The sequence below is a fragment of the Pseudorasbora parva genome, chromosome 3, assembly GCF_024679245.1.
Source record: "Pseudorasbora parva isolate DD20220531a chromosome 3, ASM2467924v1, whole genome shotgun sequence".
Classification (NCBI taxonomy): domain Eukaryota; kingdom Metazoa; phylum Chordata; class Actinopteri; order Cypriniformes; family Gobionidae; genus Pseudorasbora; species Pseudorasbora parva.
The window spans coordinates 45,182,078-45,195,632 of NC_090174.1; the positions used below are offsets into that span (position 1 = coordinate 45,182,078).

Below are 13,555 nucleotides of genomic sequence, written 5' to 3' on the forward strand. Positions count from 1 at the left end.
ATTTCAAGAAATTGACAGATGATGCATACATTTAATAAGATTAGAAAACATTGGTCTTATAATGGTAAAAATGCCCCTGGACATTAATTTAAAGGGACACATATCTTCCTGTAATGGGAAAGTTATAATTGGAATGCGTTTGATGGATTAGAAAGTACTCCTAAATTGTTGACTGTGCTCCTAAATTTTTTTAATTAGGAGCACAAGTGCTCCTCACGAAAAAAAGTTAGCGTAGAGCCCTGAGACATGGAGTTTACTTTTAACCAAGATAACACAAAGTAAGTTACGTGTTTAACCTCATCTACAAAGTGCATTTATGACATTATATTGTTTTATAATTATATTTGTGTGTGTGTGTGTGTGTGTGTGGGTGTGCGCGTGTGTGTGTTGTGCTCCCAGAGCCGTTGAAATACAGAGTTCCTAACGTTACACGCTTTTACCTCGCGGGGTTCATGGAGCTCTCAACAACTCGCGCCGTCTATTTGTTCGAATGGTTGGAGGTGGACAGCAGTTTCACTATATTTGCTGCAATTTCTGGTAAATATTAACTTTATGTATTTAAATAATATCAAATTGTGAAATTTGAAGTAGTTAGCCCTAATTAAATCACATTGAGTCATTGTACAGTGTAAACATTGCAACATGTTGTCAATAAGCCTATAAAATGTTTTTTATTTTATTTTATTTTTTTAATGTTTTTATCTATTGCTCCTTGACAAGAAACTGAACTGGTTTACGGATCGGATGAAACTACATCTCGCTTCACTGCATGGTCTCTCTCTCAGATCGCCATCAGATACAGATAAGTTTCATGAAACTCCTTGAAAATTATTAAATGTGAGTTTGAATCGATACAGGTAAAATAAATAACTATTAAAGGGTAAGTTCACCCAAAAAGGAAAATTACCTCATGATTTACTCACCCTCAAGCCATACTAGGTGTATTCCAGACGAATACAATCGGAGTTATATTTTAAAAAAAATCTAAAGCATTATAAATGGCAGTGAATGGCAGTCCAAATTTTTAAGCCCAGAAAAAAGTGCATCCATCCATTGTAAAAGTAATCCACATGGCTCCAGGGGGGTTAATAAAGACATTCTGATGTGAATCGATGGGTTTGTGTAAAAAAAAAAAAATCCATATTTAACAAATTATAATGTAAAATATGTAGCTTCTGGCGGGACGGCCTTCCGTATTAAAGTTACGGAAAAAGTGTAACTGGCACGGCGATGTCGTCGGACGTAGAAGGGAAGAAAAACGCAACTGGCGCAGCGACGGCATCGGACATGGTGTTAAAAAAAACGTAATTGCCGCGACGATGACGTCGGACGTGGCGTAAACCTTTTGAACTTCGAGAGGCATTACACTTATTTCGTAAGTTGAAGGTGGTCCGCCAGAAGCCTTTATTAACCCCCCGGAGCCTTCTGTATTATTTTTATAATGGATACAGGGCTTGACATTAAAGGGGTACTTCAGCGCTGGGAAGATGAATCTGTATTTAAACTGGGTCATCGATGCAGTAGAAATGTGAAATTATTTTTGAATTTGGTGTCTTCTAGACTGAGAAAAGACAGAAAATGTATTTTTGTCCCATGGGGATGAAAGACTACAATTCCCAGAATGTTCGCTGCCCTGTGAGGCCATTCCCAATGCCACCAACTTCATTACTGTGACTGAGTTAGAGAAGACACTACAATTAAAAACTGAACGTGTCTGCTCAATATAATGAGTGAGTCACCGCGAGAGTATCACAGCACTGAGCACTAACTGCACAAGTGATGAGAGCTGAGGTAATCGCGACTACACTCACGGCATACATTCACAACCCGAGTTCAGTCTGGCGCGTTTCAGTTCATGCCTTCGCAAGCTTAACTTTCATAGAAATTAATTTGAGAAGTTAAAAGACTTACATTGCTCACCATAGCTCCTTTTAAATGATCCTGTAGCTGCAAGCTGAGCTCTCCCTGCAAGCTGAGTGTTATCGCCCATCCCCCTGCGCGGATTCAAAACATGCGGAAATGGCTCCCTCTGCTGGCTGTAGTCTTTAGCCTCTGGGCAAACATTCCTCCTATGATGCAAAAATCGTCAATTTGCATCATAGGAGGAATTTTTCCAGAAATAAAATGCATAAATCTCTCCTCTCAGGGAGATATGAGGGGGGAAAGCACAATAATTTGAATATACTCCAGGGTTTCTACTGATACAAAGCCATATGCTAATCGCTGAAGTAACCCTTTAAGCATGTTCATGTGCTTGTCCGGAAAAAAGTTTGATATTTTGTGTGTGTGTGTGTGTGTGTGTGTGTGTGTGTGTGTGTGTGTGTGTGTGTGTGTGTGTGTGTGTGTGTGTGTGTGTTTTAAATATAATTTATTCTGAAGCAATATGCTGACCAGTATTCAATCAGCTTTGACATATTTAAATCTGCATATTTGTGAATTTTTTAATTATTATTTTTTACCTTATATAAAGGGCATTTCCCCTCTAATCTTATTAAATATAGGCTATGCTTCAGGTTTCATTTTATATTGTAAAATTTGATCTATACATTATTTAAAATAAGACACTATAAGGGCTGTTACCAATCACATTAAATAATTTACACTGAAAATTTTAATTTGCATTAAATAATGTTTTGAAATTTGTATTTTTGGATAGACCAATAATGTTTAAACATCAAACCAAACCTCTAGTAGGTGGTAGCAGGTGGCCGTTTTAATGAGTGAGTCATTGAGTCGTTCATTCAAACGATTCATTCAAACGCTGAATCGTTCAGTAACACACATGTTGCTGTGACGTGTTGCGGTTCTGCTGTGAATGATTTTCACTGCTGAAATAGAACAAAACATTAAATATTGCTTCTTAAATGTAAGTGACTTTAAGGGAATGTTAATTTAAGTGAATGTTAATTAATTGTTTTGCTATGAACTGTCATATGAAGTCAGTGTCATTTTCAGTCATGGTGGTATTCAGGAAAACAGGTCAAGTGTTGTAATGTCTTCTCTAGAGGCTGCACAAGTGTCAACAGCGCGACCTTGTTATCATCAGTTCATTATATATTATTATCCACTATCAATCACCACTTACACTAAATTAATGCAATCATTCTTGCATTTTGGTGATTCGCTAGCTATTTTTTGTTTTAATCAGGTCCATCGGGCAAGTAAAATTCTCTTTCACTTGTCCCTTCGAAAAATCCACAAGCGTTAATGTCGAGCCCTGGGATAGATGCACTTTTTTTCTGGGCTTTAAAATTTGGGCAGCCATTCACTGCCATTTATAATTTTTGGATTAGCCAGAACTTTTTTTAATATAACTGATTCAGGGCTCGACATTAACGCTTGTCAGGGACAAGTGAAAGAGAATTTTACTTGCCCAAAGGACAAGGGCCTTAGCCTGACAAGCCAGACCCACATCAAGATGTTTGGTCTGGAAACTCACCATAGACAGGGCTCAGTCCGAGGGGCGGGATAAACGGTTGTCTTTCAAACTCCCTCTGCACGTCCCCACCGGAGCAACGACGGTGAAGGGGAGCTCGCTGTCTGATTAAACATTCGCCGTCTCCGGTCGGCTAAACTCCGAACACATCTTCCCTTTTTAAGAATGACTTCAGTGCCGCTCTTTGTTCTTTTCTCAGAGGAAAGCTTAACTCCAAGTCTTCCGGAGGCGCGGGCAGAGCTGATTCGAAAGATCGCCGCTGTTCGCCAGTTTCTGTGTTACTAGAAGCACGCAAACGCAACTCGGCCGTCGTCATTATGGCCCCGCCCGCCGACTCTATAGCCTACCTACACGATGTGATTGGGTCGTCCAGATTCTGAGGAAAACAGCTCAGATAGGAATTGAGAGTTGCTAGACCACACTTGCGGGCAAATTAAATTTGCTGCCGCTAGGGTGCGTCTAGATTTCTAGGCTACAAGGGCCTGATTAAAACAAAAAATAAACTAACGTTAGCGAATCACCAAAATGCAAGAATGATTGCATTAATTTAGTGTAAGTGGCGATCGATAGTAGATAATAATATATGATGAAATGACGATAACAAGTTTGCGCTGTTGACACTCGTGCAGCCTCTCGAGGAGAAATTACAACACTAGAGCCATTTAAGCTGTTTCCTGAATACAATCACCAGAGGTGTGGACTCGAGTCATGTGACTTGGACTCGAGTCAGACTCGAGTCATGAATTTGATGACTTTGGACTCGACTCGACAAAATGTACAAAGACTTGCAACTCGACTTGGACTTTAACATCAATGACTTGTGACTTCACTTGGACTTGAGCCTCATGACTCGAGAAGACTTGCTACTTTTTGGCCATTTTTCTTTCACACGGCCGCGCTGCTCTCAGTGAAAAAAAGCTGCACCTGTATGCATGCAGAGAGCACGCGCGCTTCCAGCACGAGTCACGACATCCAATCACCGTAGTCCCAAGTTGGTTTGATTCGACAGTATCCATAGCTACCAAGTCCGCGTATAACACGTGACTTTGGGCTTCTTTTTTTGGCAAGTCGGCGTCGCGGTAAAAAATCTCGAGTTGCGGGTCGCCGTTTTTTAGGCCTATTTGAAAAAATGTGGTTGCTTGTTAGGAAAATATGACAAGCAACTTCGTTTCTTTACATTTATGGTCGCTGTTTTGTCCAAATACATTGCCTGACACTGTCTTCTCACAGCTAATAGCCATAGTGCAACGATACAAGTGCTGTATTCATTCGTCCTCATACATCCCGCCTCCTTCCCCTCTTTGAAGAAAAATGGCGTTCAACGTGCTGGCATGTGATGTGATGTTATAAATGTAACGATAGTTCATAGACGTAAATCTATGCAAAGATATACAGAGATGGAGAGGAAACAGGGAGGTAAGCCACCTAATTTAATCTTAAAAATATTTTTATAATGTAGGCTATTTATTATGACTATTATTATTTGGCTATTATAAAAATAAATAATAATAAAAAGTATAGGCTACTAATAATAACCGTAGGTATGGTTCGAATGTATATTATTATAAACATGTCTCTATATTGCAGCGCTCTCAGTGTTTTCCTGGGCACCAACTCCCAATCATAGACTGTAAAAAAGTGCATAATAATCCTAAATAGTAGCTATGTGACATTAGTAATTTTCAATACTATTTAGAGCAGATTGCACACTGAGATGCAGGGCTTATCCTTTTTACGGTGTATAGTGTGCATGTTCACCACTGCTCCTTATATGTGTGCAATAACTCCGACTGGAGTTACCATAATCCTTCACGTCACTTTTTCTCTTTATTGCAAATTTTGTAAAATCCCATCTGTATTTGCTTTTTAAACTCCACAAGATTTCAATTTAAAATGTTGCAGGCTCATTTATTGATTAATTATTGATCATAAATTATACTGATGATAATAAATAATATAATAATATTGGGCCCCCCACCCCTCTAGGTATTCTTATACCTGAGAAGAATATGAAACAGATGTCAGAAAATCCCTTATAGCCTCACATGTTGTATTTGAAACTACTCTTTACTCATATCAATGTTGTTGTGTCAATATTCATTGTCTATTATACACTACGGTATACGATAATATTTCAGTTTCAGTGTATGCAATATTAAGAATATTTTCACTGCTTTAAAAGTCATAAGAAAGCCCTTTCCCTCCAGAAACTGAAGTCATATGCTTCATAGCAGTGGTTTTCAAAGTGGGGACAGGGACCCCTGGGTGCCACGAGGGGATGCTAGGGGGCCCATGGCAAGCTGGCATAAAAAGTATAGCAAAACAAAATAATTGAATAAATTAAATTATTAAAGTAAACCAAATTAAACCAAAAATAAGCTAAACAATATGAGATCAACACAATACAGGACTGAAGCCGCTGTGCATTGTTCTAGTGCAATATGCTGTTGAAATGCAAGCATTTTCTGTGAAAATGTACATTTTCTGTTTTTTTACTGTATTTGCTTAATGTCATTGTATAAAAAGAGGTTTAAATAAATATAAATCTTACAGACATACATGATTTGTATAATTTTTCTTTCTGTGGTAAGATGACTTGAAGTGACTCGAAACTAAAATGGTAGGACTTGGACTCGACTTGAGACTTGTTGGCTTTGACTTCTGACTCGACTCGAGACTTGACTCATCTTTGACTCGACTTGACTCGGGACTCGAGGGCAAAGACTTGAGACTTACTTGTGACTTGCATAACAATGACTTTGTCCCACCTCTGACAATCACGACAGAAAGTGACTCTGATTTCATATGACGGTTCCATAAACATTACATTAACATTCACTTAGTCACTTACATTTTAGATCCAATATTGAGTGTGTTTGTTCTATTTCAGCAGCGAAAATCGTTCACAGCAGAACCGTAACGCGTCTCACAGCAACTGAACGATTCAGTGTTTGAATAAATCGTTTGAATGAACGACTCAATGGCTCACTCATTAAGACGGCCACCTGCTGCCACCTACTGGAGGTTTAGTTTCATGTTTAAACATACTTTCTAACATTTGTATTTGTCTATTCTAACTACACTCTCAAAACTACAAATCTCAAAACATTATTTAATGTAGTTGTGATTTTTCAGTGTAAATTATTTTATTTGATTGGTAACAGCCCTTATATTGTCTTATTTTAATTTAATGTATTGATCAAATTTAACAATATAGAATGAAACCTGAAGCAGAGCCTTTATTTAATAAGATTAGGGGGAAAATCCCCTTTATAAAAGGTAAAAATATCATACATTTCAAATGATTCAATAATTTTTTTTAAATCACAAATATGCATATTTAAATATGTCAAAGCTGATTGAACACTGGGGAGAATATTGCTTCAGAATAAATTATATTTACAACGCACACACGGAAAAACAAAAAAATATCGAACTTTTTTCCGGACAAGCACATTTTTTATTTGGCCAAGTGAATGAACGATTTACTTGTCCGAAGGACAAGCACATGAACATGCTTAATGTCAAGCCCTGTGATTGTATTCGTCTGAAACAAGAATGTAATACACCTAGGATGGCTTGAGGGTGAGTAAATCATGGGCTAATTCTTACTTTTGGGTGAACTAACCCTTTAATATGACAGTGGTTTTAAATGTTGTTTTTGTTGCTTTTTTGCATTTGAATATTGCACTTTACTAGTAGATACAGCATGAAATAAACATGTATGAACATCAGAGAATATGTTTAAAGATACAGTACAATGTATGAAATCTGTATTGTCTCATGTAATCGCAGTGTTTCAACTGCGCAAACGTTAATAAACGTCAATAAATAGCTTTTAAGCAATGTCATGTCACATTTACCTCAGAAAAAATATTCTGTCAGCTAGAAAAAGTATATTTACTATATTGCATAGTTATTGTATTGCTGTTCTTTAGTATTTAATGTATGTTTGAATAAATATTTTACGACAGCACCACTTAAAATTTGTATCTGTGTCTCATTTTTTTCCAGCCAGATGATGATGAGAGAGACATTGTTCATGGGGTTAATGTAGGGCATCTTGACCATGAGTGAGGACATCAGACATGATAGTGCCTTCCCAGATGATGTTGTGGATGTGGCTGTCATACTAGACGGAGATTGTGGTCATGGATCCCTGCCCTAAATGCCTTTGCCACACTGTTTGGGCTCGAGCTATGAGGTTATCCAACTTTTTATTTTTATTTTTAATCTAGGTTTAATGGTTGGGGAGCTGCAAAGCTGAAAAAAATGCAGTGAGGTAACACTGGTGCATATGTGCTGTTTATGCTCATTGATAAATGTACTGAAGCTTGAGAGCTTACGCATTGTTTATTAAAATGAACTTAAATTAAATTTAAATTAAAATGGTATAAAGCCAAATCAGAGGTGTTTAACAGTCTGTGCCGTTTGTTTTTGCAATTTTCTGAAGAAAGGACATTTCAGACCTTTTGTGTGGTTGTTTTTGGTGTTTGTTTTTGCAATAAATATAAATGTGTACTGATATGTGTTGCTGTGATTTTAATTTGCTATAGGTTTTATTCTAAATCAAATGTAATTTACAAATCAATATAGTAATGCAATTAATACTTATTAAAGCAGCTTTGCAACCAACTAAAGTGAAGTTATGACTAGAACATTTAAGTTCAGAAAACTGAAGTGAAGTTATGATGACTAGAACATTTAAGTTCAGAAAACTGAAGTGAAGTTATGATGACTAGAACATTTAAGTTCAGAAAACTGAAGTGAAGTTATGATGACTAGAACATTTAAGTTCAGAAAACTGAAGTGAAGTTATGATGACTAGAACATTTAAGTTCAGAAAACTAAAGGGGAAGTTTTTATTACTAAATGGAATTAGTTCAGAAAACTTATCCAAATAAGTAAGAGAAACTTAAAAAAACCAATGCAAAAAGATAACAAAATATATTAAGTTAAGTCAACAAATAATTTTTTACAGTGTAGCGATTTAATTTTACCACCCTGTGTCTACCCTGTGCCCCATAGACTTTATAAGCGTTATAAGCTAATCGGTTTTTAGAGATAAAACTCTTTACATTCGATTTTCATGAAAACGCATCCCAGAAAACGATCTACTCAGTAACCATCTGTTAACTACCCCTAGGTTCATTTCTCACCGGAGTTGTCCTATAAAACCCAGATGAAAAACGAGCTAGAGGAGTTTAAAGAGGACATCAACCAGAAATTTGCAATAACAACACAAGAAATAAAGGAACAAAATGCAAAAGTTGACACCACGTTGTAGCGCATTGAAGAAATGGAGCACTGGAACTCCGAAACTGAGAGTCTGTTATACGATTTTATACAAGAACACAAAAAGATTACGGAAAAACAGACAGACCTCGAGTCACGGTCCAGAAGGAATAACCTGCGGATTTTCGGAGTGCGGGAAGACACAGAGAAGGGGTCTGTTATTCAGTTAGTTGAAGAAATTATCTGGAGAGAACTTGACATTGATATCGACTGTCAAATTCAGCGGGCGCACAGGGCTCTGGCACCGAAACCTAAAGCAGATCAACCCCCGAGGGCTATCGTGGCAAATTTCTTGCAATACATCATAAAGGAGAAAGTATTGAGAAGAGCCTGGGAGAAGAAAATAATCACACTCGGAGAGCAAAGAATTTTCTTCGACCACGATTACACCTCGGCAATCCACAATTACACCTCGGCAATCCCTACCAGTGGATATCCCCCCTAAGCAAGTCTCTGAATGGGACAAAGTAATATCCAGGTATATATGGGGAGGATTAAAAAACCCAGAGTGCGCTATTCAACTCTCCAATTACCTGAAGAAAAAGGTGGTATGGCTCTTCCAAATTTTAAAAATTATTTCTGTGCAGAACAGTTACGCCCCATCTTTTATTGGTGCACTCCTAGTTACATAGCCAACTGGAAAGAAATAGAAACAAATACGCAAGGTTTTCAAACTCAGTCATTCATAGGGGAGTGTGAACTCTGTGGACACAGTAAAGAGAGACTAGACCCAATAATGAAATTTTCATTGAAGATTTGGCATTCTACTGTTAAACATTTTAAATTGGAGAAAAAAATTGGAATACTCATGTGGATTACACATGATGAAGAATTTAAACCAGGAAGGGAGGACCCAATATTTCAACAGTGGAAGGACAGGGGAATGACTGCATTGTGCTGTGTAATTGCAGGGAGTGAAATCAAAAGCTTCTAGGATTTAAAGGATACATTCGGACTAAGAAATCATGATTTATTTAGGTACTTCCAGTTGAGGGATTATTACAACAAAAAAGGAAAATTAGAGTAAACGATATCCATCCCCTAACTAAAATTATGATGAATGCCTATAATCATTCATTACCCAAAATAATCTCATCTGTGTATGAGGTGTTGACCCAGAGCAGTCCCTTCTCCGCATAATATATAAAATTGAAATAACAGAAACCGATTGGTATGACATGTGGCTAATACACCAAACTACTACCAGCTCACAAATATGGAGGGAATTTTGCTGGAAGTGTCTTATCCGCTTCTTTATAACACCTAAGATCAAAAGCAAACAAGTCTCCAGGCAACAGGTGTGCTGGAGACAATGTGGGCAGTTAGAAGCAGATCACACACATATCTTTTGGAGTTGTGAGAATATTCAATCATTTTGGGAGGAGGTACAGGGAGTTATGTCTGAAGTGTTTGGATATACAATACCTAGAACGTCTACTTATGGGGAATATTAAAGGGACAGTACCTAAAAGTGATCAATATTTATGTAAGATTTTTCTTGCGGCTTGCAAAAAGACTATAACTAGGAATTGGCTTAAAGATACTACTTTGAACTGTAAACAGTGGTTTGGAATTATTGAAGAAGTCCGGGTTATGGAAGAAATTACATATTTTCTAAACATGAAGAAAAGTACTTTCAAACGGGACTGGGAAAAGTGGTTGATATATAAAGAACATAAAGGTATCCTTAGCTAAGTAAACAGTATTTGTTATAGGAATGATTAACCTCGCTGGTTTGACTGAATTGTTCTGTTTTTGTTTATTTATCTATTTTATTTTTCCTTCTTAATTTGGGGGTCAGCACATGTAAGTGCATGTATAAATACATTGATGTTTAAGAACATATTCTGATACGTTTTTTAAGTTTACATTTGTGAACGCTTGATATGCACAATTGTTTTTTCTCCTTTTGTGAATATTGTGTTTTCTTTTCATTATAAAGTTTGTAAATGAGAATAATAATAAACATAAAGTAAAAATAAAAAAAAATTAATAATTTCACATTTCTACTACATTAATGACCTAGTTTAAATACAGATTAATCTTCCCAGTGCTGAAGTACCCCTATAACAGTATATATATATATATATATATATATATATATATATATATATATATATATATATATATATATATATATATATATATATATATACAGTGAGGAAAGTAAGAACACCCTGCTATTTTGCAAGTTCTCCCACTTAGAAATCATGGAGGGGTCTGAAATTTTCATCATAGGTGCATGTCCTCTGTGAGAGACATTATCTAAAAAATAAATAAATCCAGAAATCACAATATAGGCTTTTTTTTACCTATTTATTTGTATGATACAGCTGCAAATACTTATTTGAACACCTGTCTATCAGCTAGAATTCTGACCCTCATAGACCTGTTAGTCTGCCTTTAAAATGTCCACCTCCACTCCATTTATTATCCTAAATTAGACGCACCTGTTTGAGGTCTTTAGCTGCGTAAAGACACCTGTCCACCCCATACAACAATAAGAATCCAACTACTAACATGGCCAAGACCAAAGAGCTGTCCAAAAGACATTAGAGACAAAATTGTACACCTCCACAAGGCTGGAAAGGGCTACGGGGAAATTGCCAAGCAGCTTGGTGGAAAAAAAGGTCCACTGTTGGAGCAATCATTCGAAAATTGAAGAAGCTAAACATGACTGTCAGTCTCATTCGGACTGGGGCTCCATTCAAGATCTCACCTCGTGGGGTCTCAATGATCCTAAGAAAGGTGAGAAATCAGCCCAGAACTACACGGGAGGAGCTGGTCAATGACCTGAAAAGTGCTTGGACCACAGTTTCCAAGGTTACTGTTGGTAATACACTAAGATGTCATGGTTTGAAATTATGCATGGCACGGAAGGTTCTCCTGCTTAAACCAGCACATGTCCAGGCCCATCTTAAGTTTGCCAGTCATAGGAAAAAGTAACGTTATCAGATGAGACCAAAATAAAACTTTTTGGTCATAATTCCACTAAACGTGTTTGGAGGAAGAAGAATGATGAGTGCCATCCCAAGAACACCATCCCTACTGTGAAGCATGGGGGTGCTAGTATCATGCTTTGGGGTGTTTTTCTGCACATGGGACAGGGCGACTGCAATGCATTAATGAGAGGATGACCAGGGCCATGTATTGCGAGATTTTGGGGAACAACCTCCTTCCCTCAGTTAGAGAAGATTGAAGATGGGTCAAGGCTGGGTCTTCCAACATGTCAATGACCCGAAGCACACAGCCAGGATGACAAAGGAGTGGCTCTGTAAGAAGCATATCAAGGCTCTGGTGTGGCCTAGCCAGTCTCCAGACCTAAACCCAATAGAGAATCTTTGAAGGGAGCTCAAACTCTGTGTTTCTCAGCGACAGGCCAGAAACCTGACTGATCTAGAGAAGATCTATGTGGAGGAGGAGAATTTCCTCCTGCAGTGTGTGAAAAACTACAGGAAACGTTTGACCTCTCTGCAATTGCAAACAAAGGCTACTGTACCAAATATTGACATTGATTTTCTCAGGTGTTCAAGTACTTATTTTAAGCTGTATCATACAAAAACTTAGATGTGCTGTGCTTGACAGAAACCTGGCTAAAACCTGACGATTACATTACTTTAAATGACTGCACCCCCCGAGATTATTGTTATAAACATGAGCCACGTCTGAAAGGTAAAGGGGGAGGTGTTGCTATAATTTATAATAATATTTTCAGTATTACTCAGAAGTCTAGTTTCAAATATAATTCCTTTGAAGTTTTGGTGCTTTATGTAACGTTGTGTAGTGTAAATGATAAATCCCGTCTGACATTTGTGTTGGCTACTGTATACAGGCCACCAGGGCACAATACAGACTTTATCAAAGAATTTGCTGGTTTTGTATCGGAGTTAGTATTAGCTGTAGATAAAGTACTAATTGTTGGGGATTTTAATATCCACGTAGACAATGAAAAAGACGCATTGGGATTGGCATTTAGAGACATTCTAAACTCTATTGGAGTTAGACAACACGTATCGGGACCCACTCATCGCCTTAATCATACTTTAGATCTAATAATGTCACATGGAATAAATGTTGATACTGTTAAAATTCTGCAGCAGAGCGATGACATCATTACCTAATATCATGTATACTTAATTTAACTAAGGCTGCAAAGCCATCCGCTCGCTTCAAATATGGCAGGACGATAACCGCTGCGACTAAAGATTGCTTTGTACATAATCTTCCTCATCAGTTCCATCTCCTCAGCATTACAGATAGCCAAGAGGAACTTGATGCTGCAACAGAAACTATTGACTCTCTCTTTACTAGCACTTTAGACATAGTTGCTCCCCGGCGCTTAAAGAAGATTAAAGCAAATAATCCAACGCTGTGGTACAACGAGCACACTCGGGCCCTTAAAACAGCAGCCAGAAAAATGGAGCGCAGCTGGAAGAAAACAAAACTGGAGGTTTTTCGCAATTTGTGAAAAGAGAGCATGATTGCATACAGAAAGGCCATAAAAACTGCTAGATCTGCTTATTTCTCAACTCTTTTAGAAGAAAACAAACACAACCCTAAGTATTTATTCGATACAGTAGCTAAATTATCAAAAAATAAAGCTTCAGCTTCAGATGTTTGTAAACAACACAGCAGTAATGACTTTATGAACTTCTTTACTAGTAAGATTGATAATATTAGGAATAAAATTATAACCATGCAGCCGTCTATTACAGTATCACTTCAGACAGAGCGCTGTAGTGTCACTGAGGAAAAATTACACTCATTCACTACTATAGGAGGAGAAGAATTGGCTAAACTTGTAAAATCATCAAAATCAACAAC

The 13,555-nt window shown here is 37.4% G+C and overlaps 1 long non-coding RNA gene across 2 annotated transcripts; it reads left to right on the forward strand.

Annotated features, from left to right (window-relative positions):
- Window positions 1-245: 245 nt before the first annotated feature.
- LOC137071996 (uncharacterized) lies at window positions 246-7,554 on the forward strand. 2 transcript variants are annotated; one of them, XR_010904578.1, is made up of 4 exons: window positions 246-278; window positions 400-537; window positions 721-837; window positions 7,451-7,554. It is a non-coding gene; the product is annotated as an uncharacterized lncRNA (long non-coding RNA). The 2 variants fall into 2 exon arrangements; XR_010904577.1 differs by lacking the exon at window positions 7,451-7,554 and having other exon boundaries at window positions 721-1,368.
- The last annotated feature ends 6,001 nt before the right edge of the window (window positions 7,555-13,555 follow it).